The following is a 14,612-nucleotide window of genomic DNA, read 5'->3' on the forward strand; positions in this document are numbered from 1 at the left end:
CCACTGCCATTCATTGACCAGATGCTTAAACGCCTGGCAGGTAGATCTCACTATTGTTTCCTTGATGGTTTTTCTGGTTATATGCAAATCACTATTGCTCCTGAGGATCAGGAAAAGACCACATTCACCTGCCCCTTTGGCACTTTTGCCTATAGGAGGATGCCTTTCGGCCTGTGCAATGCCCCTGGTACCTTCCAGCGGTGCATGATTAGTATTTTTAGTGATTTTTTAGAAAATTACATAGAGGTGTTTATGGATGATTTCACTGTATATGGATCCTCTTTTGACGTTTGTTTGGATAGTCTAGAAAGGGTTTTGAATAGATGCACTTAAACTAACCTTGTTCTAAATTTTGAAAAATGTCATTTTATGGTTGAGCAAGGTATAGTTTTAGGCCACATTATTTCCAATAAGGGCATTGAAGTAGATCCGGCAAAAATTTTGTTATTTCACAATTGCCTTACCCCTCTTGCGCGCGAAAGGTGCGATCTTTTCTTGGTCATGCAGGATTCTACAGGCACTTTATAAGAGATTTTAGCAAAGTAGCCCTTCCACTATCCAACTTGTTGCAAAAAGAGGTGGAGTTTGACTTTAATGATAAATGCAAAGAGGCTTTTGATTGCCTCAAAAGAGCAATGACTACCACCCCCATCATCCAGGCACCCGACTGGACAGCCCCTTTTGAGCTTATGTGTGATGCATCAAATTATGCATTATTGTTTATACTGACCATGCAGCTTTAAAGTACTTGTTGCATAAGGCTGATTCAAAGCCTAGGTTGATCCGATGGATGTTTTGGCTCCAAGAGTTTGACTTGGAGATCCCTGATAGGAGCGGAGCACAAAATTTGTTGCTGATCATTTGAGTCGGATCGAACATGTGTCTGATGAGGACTCACCCATTCGGGATGATTTCCCGGATGATAATTTATATATATTGTATAGTATTTCTGATTCTCTTTCTACTCCCTGGTTTGCTAACATTGTCAATTATTTAGTTGCTTCTGTTTTTCCTCCCTTAGCATCTAAGGCTCAAAAAGATAAAATTAAAAGTGATGCTAAGCATTTTATTTGGGATGACCCCTACTTGTGGAAATTGTGCAGTGATCAGGTCATTAGATGATGCATTCTAGATCATGAGACTGACTCAGTCCTGCAGTTTTGTCATTTTTCCGCACTGGGAGGTCATCTGGGTGTTCAAAGGACAACTCGCAAAGTGCTTGACTATGGCTTTTACTGGCCCACCATCTTTAAAGATGTGTGGAAGATTTGTAGCACTTGTGAGCAGTGCCAGAGAGCAGGAAGTGCACTTACATGGCGACAACAAATGCCTCAGAAACCTATGCTATTTTGTAAGGTGTTTGATGTCTGGGGTATAGATTTTATGGGCCTTTTTCCTGTATCTTTTGGTTATGTTTACATTCTCCTTGTAGTTGATTATGTTTCAAAATGGGTGGAAGCCAAGCCCACTGGAACTAATGATGCTAAGGTTGTTGTAGATTTTGTCAGATCTAATATGTTTTGCAGGTTTGGAGTACCTAAAGCAATCGTTAGTGATCAAGGAACCCATTTTTGCAACAAATCAATGCATGCCTTGCTTAAAAAGTATGGGGTTGTCCACAGGGTATCCACACCATACCACCCCCAAACCAATGGACAGACAGAAATTTCTAATAGGGAGATCAAGAGAATTTTAGAGAAGATTGTGCAGCCAAGCAGGAAAGATTGGAGTACCAGGCCAGATGATGCTCTTTGGGCACATAGGACTGCCTACAAAGCACCCATAGGAATGTCTCCTTATCGGGTTGTCTTTGGAGAGGCATGTCATCTTCCAGTGGAGATTGAGCACAAAGCATACTGGGCAGTGAAGACCTGCAACTTCTCTATGGATCAAGCTGGTGAGGAAAGAAAATTGCAACTGAGTGAGTTAGATGAGATCCGCCTAGAAGCGTATGAGAATGCCAAGTTCTACAAAGAAAAGACCAAGAAGTTTCGTGATAGCATGATAATTAAGAAGGACTTCATGGTTGGGCAAAAAGTGTTATTGTATAATTCTAAGCTTGGACTCATGAGTGATAAGTTGAGGTCTAAGTGGATTGGTCCTTTTGTTGTTACTAATGTTTTTCCTTATGGTACAGTTGAGATCAAAAGCGACTCCACGAACAAGAGCTTCAAGGTCAATGGACACCGACTTAAGCCCTTCCTCGCAAACCCTTCTTTAGTGGACGTAGTGGTGGAAGAGACTTCCTTACTCCACCCTACTCTTCCTCTACCATGACTTAGGGAGTTTTTCTTTTCCTATCTCCTTCTTTACTTTTATTACATTTGTCCGATTCTATTTGATGGTTTAATTGCTTTTAATCTTTTAATTGTGCTACATTGAGGACAATGTGTTGTTTAAGTATGGGGGGGAGTGTTCTTTGGTTTTGGTTTTGCTAGTTGTGTTAAATTAGTTTAATTTTGTTAGTTTTGTTGGGTTCTAGTTTAATTTTGTTAGTTTTTTTTGTGTTAAATTTGCATGTTTGTCTTTGAATTATAGGATATGTTCAAGTAATGGGTAATTGTTCTGAAAATAAAAGCCTCTTGACATTTTGTGATTTGAAATCCTTGTTTTTCCTCTACATGTCATGATAGTTTTGAAAGCTCAATTTGAAAGTGATAAGTTTACCTTTGTGAGAATTTGAGTCATCCATCATCATAATCTTTTGGTGTGTTTTGCCCCATTGATTGCTTGCACAATAGCCTTGGCTTAATTCTTGTTGATGCTTCCTAATTCACATGCATATTTGGAAATGATTTAGGCAATTTTGTTCTTATAAGCTTCTAGCCAAATGGACTTACCTTGAATTAATTCCTTTGATAGCCCCTTTGAGCCTATGTTCCCCTTTCTTTGTTTTGAAGCTCATTACAACCCTTAAGTGAAAAACCATGATATCACCTTACCCTTAAGGAATTTTGGAGCTTTGGAATTGTTTTGGGAATAAGCTGGGAATAAGTGTGGGGGGTATGTTTCATTGGAAGATATGATTTTTGGCCATGCTTGATGTATTTGTATATTGCCTAGTTCTTGCTTTAATCTTCAAATTCGTTCTTAAAAAAAACAAAAAAAAAAAAATTCAATTGCTGCAAATTCGTACTATTCAAAAAAAAAGAAGAAAAGAAGTGAAGTTGAATAAATGAGGTCTTGTTATGAGGACTTGATTTGGGAGCCTTGATTGATTTTGTTGATATTAGAGGGTTTGGGTTTAGTACTTGTGCTTAATTTCCACTTATTCCCCATTGCTCCTCTATTCCTTTGGGATTTAGCTACTTATTCCATATTTTTTTTCCTACCTTGTCCTTGGCCCCATTACAACCTTTAAAGACCTTTTGATCCTCAAATGCATGTGTTGTCAAGTTGTTTGTCAATTTTAGAATTTTGCCAAGTCTATGTGATGTTTGTTTTCATGGGTGCTTCAAGAATAAACAGTAGCCTAGACACTTGAGAGATAGAGTGTATATCTTGTGAGGCTTAATCATTTTTCATTATTGAGCTGATTAACTATTTTGCCATGATTGGGTTGCTTGGATGATTTTCATGAATGTCTTGACTCTTTGGATCTCTTCATGTTAGATGTTACCCATTCCTTTCATTCCTTGATGTTCATTGAGAAATATGTAAATGTTTTTGTTTGTCTCTCTTTGATATCCTTGGATTTTGTTCTTTATTTCATTTTGCCCAGGAGTGCAAAAGGCTAAGTATGGGGGGTTTTGATGTGCCATTATTTTCTCCTATTTCTTAACCCTTTTTGCACCATTTTAAGTACTGATTAGTCTTAATTGTCAAATTAATTAGGCAGTTTTATTATTTGGGCCCATTCAGCTAATTTGATGTTTTTAATCTAATTTCAGGAATTAATGAAGCATTGGGCTTGGGCTTGAATCCAGAATTGGGCTTGGACTTGAAGAGGGCGGGCTAATTTATTCTACAAAATTAGATCTTATCTTATCTTATCTAGATATTATTTAGATTTGATCTCATCTAAATATTATTTCATCTAGATCTTATCTTATCTAGATTTGATTTGATTTTACTTATGGGCTTGAATTTAAAACAGATTTGTAAGCTTTGGGGCTGAAAAACTATATAACAGCACCAAGGTTTTAGTTTAGCTCTCTCTCTTTCTCTCTCTCTCTCTCTCTATCTCTCTCTCTCTCTTCTATTTTTCGTTTTTAGTTTAAGTCTCTCTTCTCTTTCTCTTTTATTTTTGTATTTTTTTTTTTACAATTTCAGTTCAGACTTTTAGTTTTATGAATAAAATTTCGTTCTCTATTTGATTAATGGAAGGCTAAGTCCGCAGCTTTGTTTTCTCTTGAGGATCAAGAACAGTTCTCTTTGAGGTACTATTATTACTGTTAAATTCTGTTCAGTTTTTCCTCTTCACTAATTACTCTGAATTTGTTGCTATTAATTCATGCATGCTTAGTGCTTGATTAATTGTCTCTGCGCTTAATTTACATTCATGCTTAATGATCGTTTACGAGTAATTGGTGTGTGTGATGCTTAATCACATAATGAATGTTTTATGTTAAATTTTGCTTAGTAATTTAATTTAGGGTTGGATTAAGTGGTTGAACTGATAAAGGATAAATTCTCGCAACCTAGGATAAGAGACTTGCTTGTGAATCAAGGGGAAGCAACCTATTTTAATTCTGATAAATTCTAATTCAATTTTACTCGTTGTTTAATTTACAAAAGCAAACAACCCCCCCCCCCCCCAATTTGTTACTATTTCCTACTATCTGTTATGAACATTTGGTGTATCATTGCTCGTTGGGAAACGACCTAGGATCACTTCCTAGTTACTACATTTTAATATTTATTTGATTCGGGTACGGCCTCAACCACTTGGTCCTTCCTTTGATAAGAGTGAAAGCCATAAGATTTTGAAGAATGCTTTCTTGTAAGTTGTTGCTCCAATCTTATACAAAGTTAGACTAGCTCATCTAGGCCCCTATGTGGAAGGAGTTCAACCTTATCCCTCACTTCCATATTAAGCCCACTAAGGAACCTAGCTATGCTTGTTCTTTCCTCCTCCCTAAGTCCAGCTCTTAAAAGGAGTAGTTCCATTTGTTGTCTATATTCTTCAACACTCATACTCCCTTGTCTATGCCTTTGGAGCTTGTCCATAAGCTCCCTTTCATAATAGGAGGGAATGTGCCTCTTCCTAAGGGCACTCTTAAGATCATTCCAATACTCTACTGGAGGATCCCCATGAATCCTCCATTCCCTAACAAGGGAAGTCCACCAATAGAGGGCATACCCTTGAAAGCTAAGGGTGGCCAATGGAACTTTTCTCTCTTCGCTAATATGATGGCAAGCAAAGAGTTGTTCAACCTTCATTTCTCAATCTAAGTAGGCCTCAACATTATCTTTTCCATGGAAATGTGGGAGGCTAATGTTAACCTCTTGAGGCCTTCTATCCTTTTCTCTTCTATGGGAGTGATGTTTAGTATGTGAACTATGGCGCCCTCTATAATAGTCTCTAAGTTCTTCACTTAAACTCTTGTAAGAGTCATAACTATTATAGGAGGCATTTTTTCTCTTTTCATTTCTTTCATTATTTTTCTTCTATCTTCCTCTCTTATTTTCTCTCTTTCATCTTGACTTATTTCTTCCACTCGTTTTTTTCCTTTTTCTTTTCTCTCTTCTTTTTCTTTCCACAACTTAAGGGATATCAACTCATCTAATATCTTATACAAGGGGTCCTTAGGAGTAGAACCCTCACCATTAACACTAGATGAAGAATGAAGAATGAAGACTCATGTTGGTTCCTAAGTTGTGGTTCTTTCTTGTTGGGGGCTTGAAAACAAAAGGTAAAAGAAACTATGGTTGATACTAGCCAAAATAAACATTAAAAGAGGTGTGAAAGATAAGGCAAAAACTAATTGGTAAAAGGCAAGCTATCTAGGCAGTTTAACAATGAAAGGTAAAGGAAATAAGCTATGAAAGTAAGCAAGAAATGTAAACTAGGCGAATCCTAAGAGTGTTTGGATGACCACATTTAAGGTTCCCAACAAAACACTCACAATCTTAAGGGAAAATTGCCTAAAATTATTACACACAAATGGAAGTAGGGTAACCTATTGGAGGCTCTCAACTTACTTCCAATGAAAGGCCTTTTGTTACAAAATTTGAAAGCAATGAAAGTAAGTAAATTGTCAATTAAAAAATTACGAAAATTTGGTGGTTGTTATCTCTTTGGTGATTCACTCAATTTGGAGTGCTTCTTAGTCCAATAGCTCTTAAGGTGGTTTTCCCTTGCTTCTTGACTCAAATTCTTCAAGGGATGGCACCAATCCTCCTTTCTAATTGCCTATATGGAAACTCACAAACAAGGAAACAAAGAGACAAGAAATAACCAAAGACCAAAAAAATGAAATGAAAGCTAAACCAATAGAGTTTTAACAAGAAAAATTTTCAAGGATTATTCAACAATGAAAGCAATGAAAAGCACATAAAAGCAAGCTAAGACTCAAAAAGAAACTTAGAATGGCTCTAAAGTAGAGTAAAAACACTGAAAAAAAAAAGACTCAAGAAACCTCTAGTTTTGGAACTTGTTTTCACACTAATTTTCAATTGAAATTTCAAAACTAAGATTGGCATAAAATAGGCACCAATTATAGAACAAATTTCGAGCCAAAACAACAAGCACACTTCCCTTTCACTTTTTTTTTCCTGGACACTGATTTTCTGCCAATTTGTGTGATTTTTCTTAATTTTTCCTTTAATCCAAATCACTTGGTTCTTTTTTTATAATTTTGGCCCAGATGTCTATAAAATTCAGTAACTTTCAGCTCAAAATTCATAGTGACCAATTCCTAGTAATTTATACAAGTTCGTATGTTCAAGCTACCAGCACCAGCAATTTCAACCTAGAAATCAAAAATAGTGTTTATGTTGCTTAAGGCTTGGATAGTTACACTTTGTATTTGCTTATTCTCAATTATCTTTAATAACACAATTCAAGAGAGCTTAATGCTTATTTTGATTCACAAATCCAGCCACAACTCAGCACCACAACTCAACTCTATCATAGGCATCATGTAAGAAACTTAGAAAACAAAAAAAAGTTCAACCACAAGATTACTTCTAGGAATTGATTTAGAACATGCTATGAACTAAATAACATGCATGAATTAGACTCAAAATTCAAAAGATATGCTATGAATGAAAAGAATACATGAACAAATGTATCTAGAATTCAATCGACAAAATAAAAATTCAACACAAACTTAGAACATAATGCGACAATTACTATGACTAAACATAACTCCAAGACAACATGGATTAAGTGATTTACACTTAGATTTTTGTGTTTTTTTTTTCTAATCAATATTTTGGAAGAAAATTTAGATCTAAAGGTTCAGCACAAGAATATTATGACTGAAAAATGATAGAACCTAAAATCAACACAAAAACATGATTCAAGAGTAGATCTATAAAATTTGAACCATAGAAATGCAAGAACAAGTGTAGATCTAAGATTTAATCGGTTTATTTTTTTGAATCTACTCTAAATAGCACCAAACCACAAGACAATGAAGGATATACATGGAGAATAAGATGAATAACAAGGAATTAAAGTGAATTGACCGAACAAAAAGATAGAGGAAGCAAAAGAACATCACCTAGATGAAGATGCTCTTGATACCACATGATGTAGCTCCATGTGGAGCTTATAGGCCTTGGATCTTCTTCATCAATGGAGTCTTTTGCTTATTGAAGATTAATGGCAGCGGAATGGAGATGGAAGAATGATGATTGGAGATGCTGTAACAATCCACCTCGCCGCTACGATATCAACACTCTAATATGTGATAATTTCAATTTTTATAAAAAGAACTCCCTTAATTTGCTTATGAAAATAGAATTTTGTCCCAACATACATTCGCTAAAACATACACATTTAATTAGGTGAATACATATACATATATATAGGAACAACAACTTAGTACACGTCATCCACATGATGGAAATTTAAAATATGTTCATGCATATAAGTAAAATCTGAAGTTTATATCTTCGATTCAACAAAATGACTCATAACCCAACTATCAAGGAGTTGATAAACAAAATACAACTCTCTTCCAAAATAATGCCAACGTCGTCACGTCATTGGCGAGTATTCTCCCAGGTCACATCTTGACCTTCTTGAAGACATCCCAGGTTACATCTTGACCTTCAACCTCTAAACATTGGTGAGTATTCTCCCACCAATACTCAGCCTCTTCCACTAGAGTATATGTACCAAAAGCAACCTTTTTCCCCTCCGGACATGCCATAACTCAGAAAATTTTCTCAATTTCCCTTATCCAGTTCTGAGCACCATTAGGGTCGTATCCTCCATTGAATGAAGGAGGGTTGTTTCGTTGGAAGCGGTCCAACCCCTGGTACTCAACAGCTCCACTAGCTTCTCCCTTATTCGGATTCACTATAGCCTGAGCTAAGGCTTGAAGGGCATCGGCTATCGCACGATCATTCTGTCCAGCCATCACTCACTATACACACCAGGGAGTCAGACATGGAAGGAATACACACAAGAAAAAGAACCACACAACAATCACAACCATCACAAATTCCTACTCAGTTACTCTTGAGAGTTGATGCCTCAAGACATTAACACTCACTTTCCATCATTTGTATTTTTTTATCGTTTGCCATATCATCCCATTGCCCTTCATAACTGATATAGATGGCCAGTCTGATAACCCGTGACCCGGAATTGAAACTCATGGTATAGCAAACATCAGAAAAATAAATCCAATATGACTACAACAATCAAATCTCTATAGCTCATAGAAACACAACTAGTGAGTAAGTGCTAATAGCAAACAATGAACATCAAGCATTAGTAAACAACAAGCATCAAGCATTCAACAAAGCAAACAGAGAATGCACAGAAAAACATAGCAGACTCACAACTCACTGGCCGAAAGGTTTGACCTGCTTTGATACCACTAGATGTAATGACCCGCCTCGTTGCTACGATATCAACACTCTAATATGCAATAATTTCAATTTTTATAAAAAAGAACTCCCTTAATTTGCTTATGAAAATAGAAGAAATTTTGTCCCAACATATATTCGCTAAAACATACACATTTAATTAGGTGAATACATATACATATATATATGAACAACAACTTAGTACATGTCATCCACATGATGGAAAACTAAAATTTGTTCATGCATATAAGTAAAATCTGAAGTTTACATCTTCGATTCAACAAAATGACTCATAATCCAACTATGGAGGAGTTGATAAACAAAATACAACTCTCTCCCAAAATAATGCCAGCGTCGTCACGTCGGCCCGACGGCTCCTCACCAGAATCTTACTCCCTGCACCATGCTGCTGTCATTCTGCTCCCACGAACAATGTTCGCGATCATCACAGGTATCAACCACACGATACAAAATTGCAAGGGTGAGTTGATTATAAAAGAACCAATACCAATCAAAATAACCACAATTAGCAAGAAACATAAGCAAAACATTATGAGCTTACACAACATTCATTATTCAACACTCACATCCAACAATTATTCATCATCCACATTCAAAAATTTCTCATCATCCATATTCAACAATTACTCATCATCCATCCATGGGTCCAATCAAGACTGCATAGAATGATGCATGCACCTGACTCAACTCTCAGATGCAATGTGGTACGTACCAACAATCAAATCGCAGGAAATAGCCTAAGCGTGGCCACACAACACTCTCACTTAGGAAACCATGCAGAGTTCGTCGAGACCACCCGGTTGTGCACGTAACTGCCCCCCTCCCCCATAGGTGATCAGCCTGGAGCCCAAAGGAGTTCCCTACCAGGTGACGCGCCCCCTCAGTACAAAGTACACTCTGCCACAGTTATTCTATTTCCTGTGTCATATGAGGTATGAATGTGGCCACAGGCAAGTGCCAATGACCATGGACCAATTAAAGCGCCTAAGCATCCCCTCAGAAATGCTTAGATTCTTTAACCATGCTTGTCCCCCATGAATGGGTCATCCGCCAAGGTCAATGCACTTCCCTCCCATGAACATACACTACATACGATGTATGAACGTGGCCACAAGCAAGTGCCAATGATCATGGACCAATTAAAGCGCCTAAGCATCCCCGCAGAAATGCTTAGATTCTTTAACCACGCTTGTCCCCCACGAATGGGTCGTCCGACAAGGTCAATGCACTTCGCCCCCCACGAGCATACACAACATCCAACGTATTGAACATGGGCACCATCAAGTGCAATGACCATGGACAAATTAAAGCGCCTAAGCATCCCCGCAGCGAATGTTTAGATTCTTTAACCACTCTAGTCCCCCACGAATGAGCTGTCCGACAAGGTCAATGCACCCCCCCCCCATGAACATACACAACATGCACATGCCAATGCATTTCCAACATCAATCAACATTCCATTTTCATATCATTCTCAACATAGACATCATCTCGTCTCAATGACGTTATCAACAACAACAACAACCTTATTTCATATTCACATAATCAGCAACAATAACATCAATTCATGTTGACATGGTCTTTATTAACAACGTCATCTCAAATCAATATCATCATAATTATCAATATCACCACATATCAATTAAAATCCTCAATAGCGACATCAACAATAAATCACATTCCGCACATATATATTTCTTTCATGCCTGAGATTTACACTCCCCAGGTCTTCAAACAACACAAATCAAATAAAGACACCAATTTCATTCATCACAATAAATATATATTGCATCCCATTTGTCAAAACATAGTTTTTCCTAAGAACCAACATGCATATCAATAACAATTACATCGCATCCCATTAGTTAAAAACATTATTTCTCATGGAAAACCTGCATGTACATCAAGGACAATTATATCGCATCCCATTAGTTAAAAACATCATTTTCTATAAAGGAAAAATCAGCATGCAACAGGGACAGACAGTTATTCTCATAGCTAAGTTCCCTTACCTTAACTATAGTGTTAAAACGGTAAATTTTATAATAAACTCCTCTCACCTATTGTGAGCTACCCGCGGGTTCCTCGTCACGTCACTTGGAGATTTCTTTTTCGTACCCGCTCGTTGGTTCCACGCAAGCCTCTACCATACCAAAACGAAGGAGACTTAATATGGATTTCAAAAAACAAAGCTAATAACAATGCTCTGGGTCAAACACCCACGTCACTACATGAAAGGGTTGAGAGCATTTTGGGTTTTACAAAGGGACATCATTTTGAAATCCCGACCATGCCAATGCGACCGAGGTTCAGTGAAGGTCACAAAAATAGCACCCATTTCATGAAAAGATAACATTTATAAAGTCTCTTTGCTCTAGGGTTTTTCAGAGGAAGTGTAAAACATGCAATGGCGGTTTCCAAACTCAAAATGATGCAAAGGTAAGATGAAACTAACAAGAACAAGCGTAGAACCATGGTTACCTCAAGGAAAACCACGAAGGTTAGACCGGGCTTCATTCTCAACCAAAACCGCGAGGCAAGTTGGAAGATTCCACTTCGATTGAAGGGTTCCTCTCGGTGTGGGGTTTCAACGGAGAACAATGGCGATTTTGTGGTGGCTACTGGTGGCTGTGGGAGATGGAGAAAGATCTTGGAACGTTGGAAATGGTTTTGCAAGAAAGAAGGAGAAGAAATGGCATTTTTCCAAAGCTACTTGGACTACAAGGCTCAAAATGCACAAGTGACTACTGCTCTCGGAAATGGAAACGTCGCGCACACTCCAGACGTCTTCTCAAAGATCCCAATGGTCAGATCGTGGGCAAGTGTTATGCGAAGCTCCAGACCAAATTTCGAGAAGATCCAACAGTTAACGAAGGCTGGGAAGCATTTTTACCGATTCAGCTTCATGTAGCTTCCTTGAGAAACTTCATTAAGAGGCTTCCTCGAGAAGCTTTCATGTGACTTCTTTGAAAAGCTTTCTCGAGAGGCTTCTTTGAGAATCTAGATTCTTATCTACCCACACCCTTCTATTAACTAAATTCATCTTTTTGAAAATAATTACGGATAAAATAACACAACAAATATAATCAAACATCAAACATAATTTACTAATAATATTTCAGGGTGTTACAGACGCCACTTCAAGGAGAATATGAGTCAAGAAGAAGCTCACCACCATAGGAAGCCATGGATAAGAGCTTGAAGGTAGAAGAATATGAGTGGAGGGAGAAGGAGAGAAGGAGCACAAATTTTTTTGCCTCAAATGAGGTCTAAACTTTGAAGTGCAATTCTCAAATGATCAAAGTTGAAAAAATGTACACACATGGCCTCTATTTATAGCCTAAGTGTCACACAAAATTGGAGAGAAATTTGAATTTCTATTCAAATTTTACTTGAATTTGAAATTGAATTTGTGGAGCCAAAATTTCTCTAATTATGATTAGTGAATTTTAGCTATGGTTCAGCCCACTAATCCAAGATCAAGTCCAAGATTTTCCACTAAGTGTGCTTAGGTGTCTTGAGACATGTAAAGCATGAAGGACATACACAAAGTGTGACTATATGATATGGCAATGGGGTGTAGCAAGTAAATTCTCACCTCCCCCTCTAAAATTTAATTGGACTGGGTTTCTCCCAATTCAATTAAATTTATTTTCCAACACACACATCAAATATTCACTTAATGCATGTGAAATTACAAAACTACCCCTAATACAAAAGCTAATCTAGGTGCCCTAAAATACAAGGGCTGAAAAATCCTATATTTCTAGGGTACCCTACCTACATTATGGAGCCCTAAATACAAGGCCAAAAAATAATGAAACCTTAATCTAATATGTACAAAGATAAGTGGGCTCATACTTAGCCCATGGGCCCAAAATCTACCCTAAGGCTCATGAGAGCCCTAGGGCTTTCTCTTGCATCTCTGACCCAATCTTCTTGGAGTCTTCTATCCAATGCCCTTGTGGGGTAGGATTGCATTACATGTAAGTTTGGAAACAAGAAAAATTAAAAGGTTAAATAAAATAAAGGCTTAAATATGTTGGAGATCCTTGAAATAAAGTTGAATTTTGCAGTTGATCCCTATAATTTTTTTACTTCTCGTTAGGTCCTTGAAACTTCAAAAGTGTTGTGGGAGATCTTTGCCATTAGTCTCCATCCAAAATGTGATCACGTGTCCGTTAGTTAGACAAGTCAATGATACACACACGAAGCCATGTCAGAAGGCAGTACACGTCATCTAATGAAGTTATCCAAATGATATTTAAAAAGGAAATTTGGTACGTTGTCATTTTGGATTGTTTGATTTTTTTATTAGATCGACTATCTGAGATGATGACAATGAGGATAGCAAAAGCTAGGTGGTTAGCGATAGCAAATCTAAATTGGTGGTGGCTCATGGTTGTTTGATGAGGGTCAAGTAGGATTTGTGGTGTTTGTGTTCATCATGGATGGCATCAGTTGGAGCTTCGTCTTCATTGATTGGGTTTAATAGTTTTGTCTATTGCCTTTGTGAGAAGCTAGCGATTAAACTACTACCGCGAATCAACAAGCATCCAAACAATTTATTTTGGCAATGTGTTGAGTGGAATGTAAGGATTTATGCTCTTTATTGAAACATGGTTGGGTTAGTGTTGTGCCATGTTTTATGATTTTAAATTACTTTTGTTTATGATTGCAAGAAGGTAAGAACTACAGATTTTGGGTTTGGGACGATGATTTGAAGAAATCATTGTGTCGCAACGTGCCCTTTGCGGGCGAGCGAGGGCGAGGCTCACGGGTGCGCTTTCCAAAGGAGGAAAGATGCGCGGAGTCGCCACCAACGTTTATTTGTGGAAAACGTCGGGAAAACCGAAGGAAACCGGTCAAAATGAAAATTCTAAGTTCGGGAGTTGTATTTACGTTTGAGGAAGATATTAGCACCTCTCACGTTTGTCCCAAAGGACAACAGCCTATTTTTTAGAATTGTGGAATTGTGTTATCTTAACTTTTATTTCTTTTTATTTTTTGAGGTCGACAAAAGCGGGGCTCTTGCTCCTACGTACCCTCCATCGAAGAGGAAATCAGACCTACGTAGTTCTTCTTATGCGTGAATCAAGTGATTCTTTTTACTTGAAAGGTGATCATTTTAAGGCGTTGGACCTTAAAAATGATCCATTTTACTTGATAAGAAACTGAAATGATAAACTTTCAAAACCATATTTTTGTGGACGAGCTTGACTAGGCGAGTTGATTTTAGCCTTAGTTTCACTTTAGTTATTAGTCAATTCAATTAAGAATGAGAAATCCCAAAGAGAAAACGTCCGATTGATTTTTCGCTTTATTCTACTAAAAGGTATTTTTCTTATTATTATATTATTATTTTACCTCTTTTTTTATTTTCGACGTGGTTACGGCACGACCGAACGGTCGGAATTCATTTTAACATAAATTAACGAATGATACAATTCAAATGATCGGTGGAAATTTATTTTATTTTTAGATTAGGCGAGAAACAACTTAAATAAATGACTGAAGCACGTCAAAAGGGGGTATAGAAAGCGAATGAAAATGAGAATAAAAATACACAAAACAAATGGGGACCACCACGGGTACATAGAATG

Source organism: Glycine max, chromosome 6 (genome assembly GCF_000004515.6).
Source record: "Glycine max cultivar Williams 82 chromosome 6, Glycine_max_v4.0, whole genome shotgun sequence".
In the NCBI taxonomy this organism is placed as follows: Eukaryota; Viridiplantae; Streptophyta; class Magnoliopsida; order Fabales; family Fabaceae; genus Glycine; species Glycine max.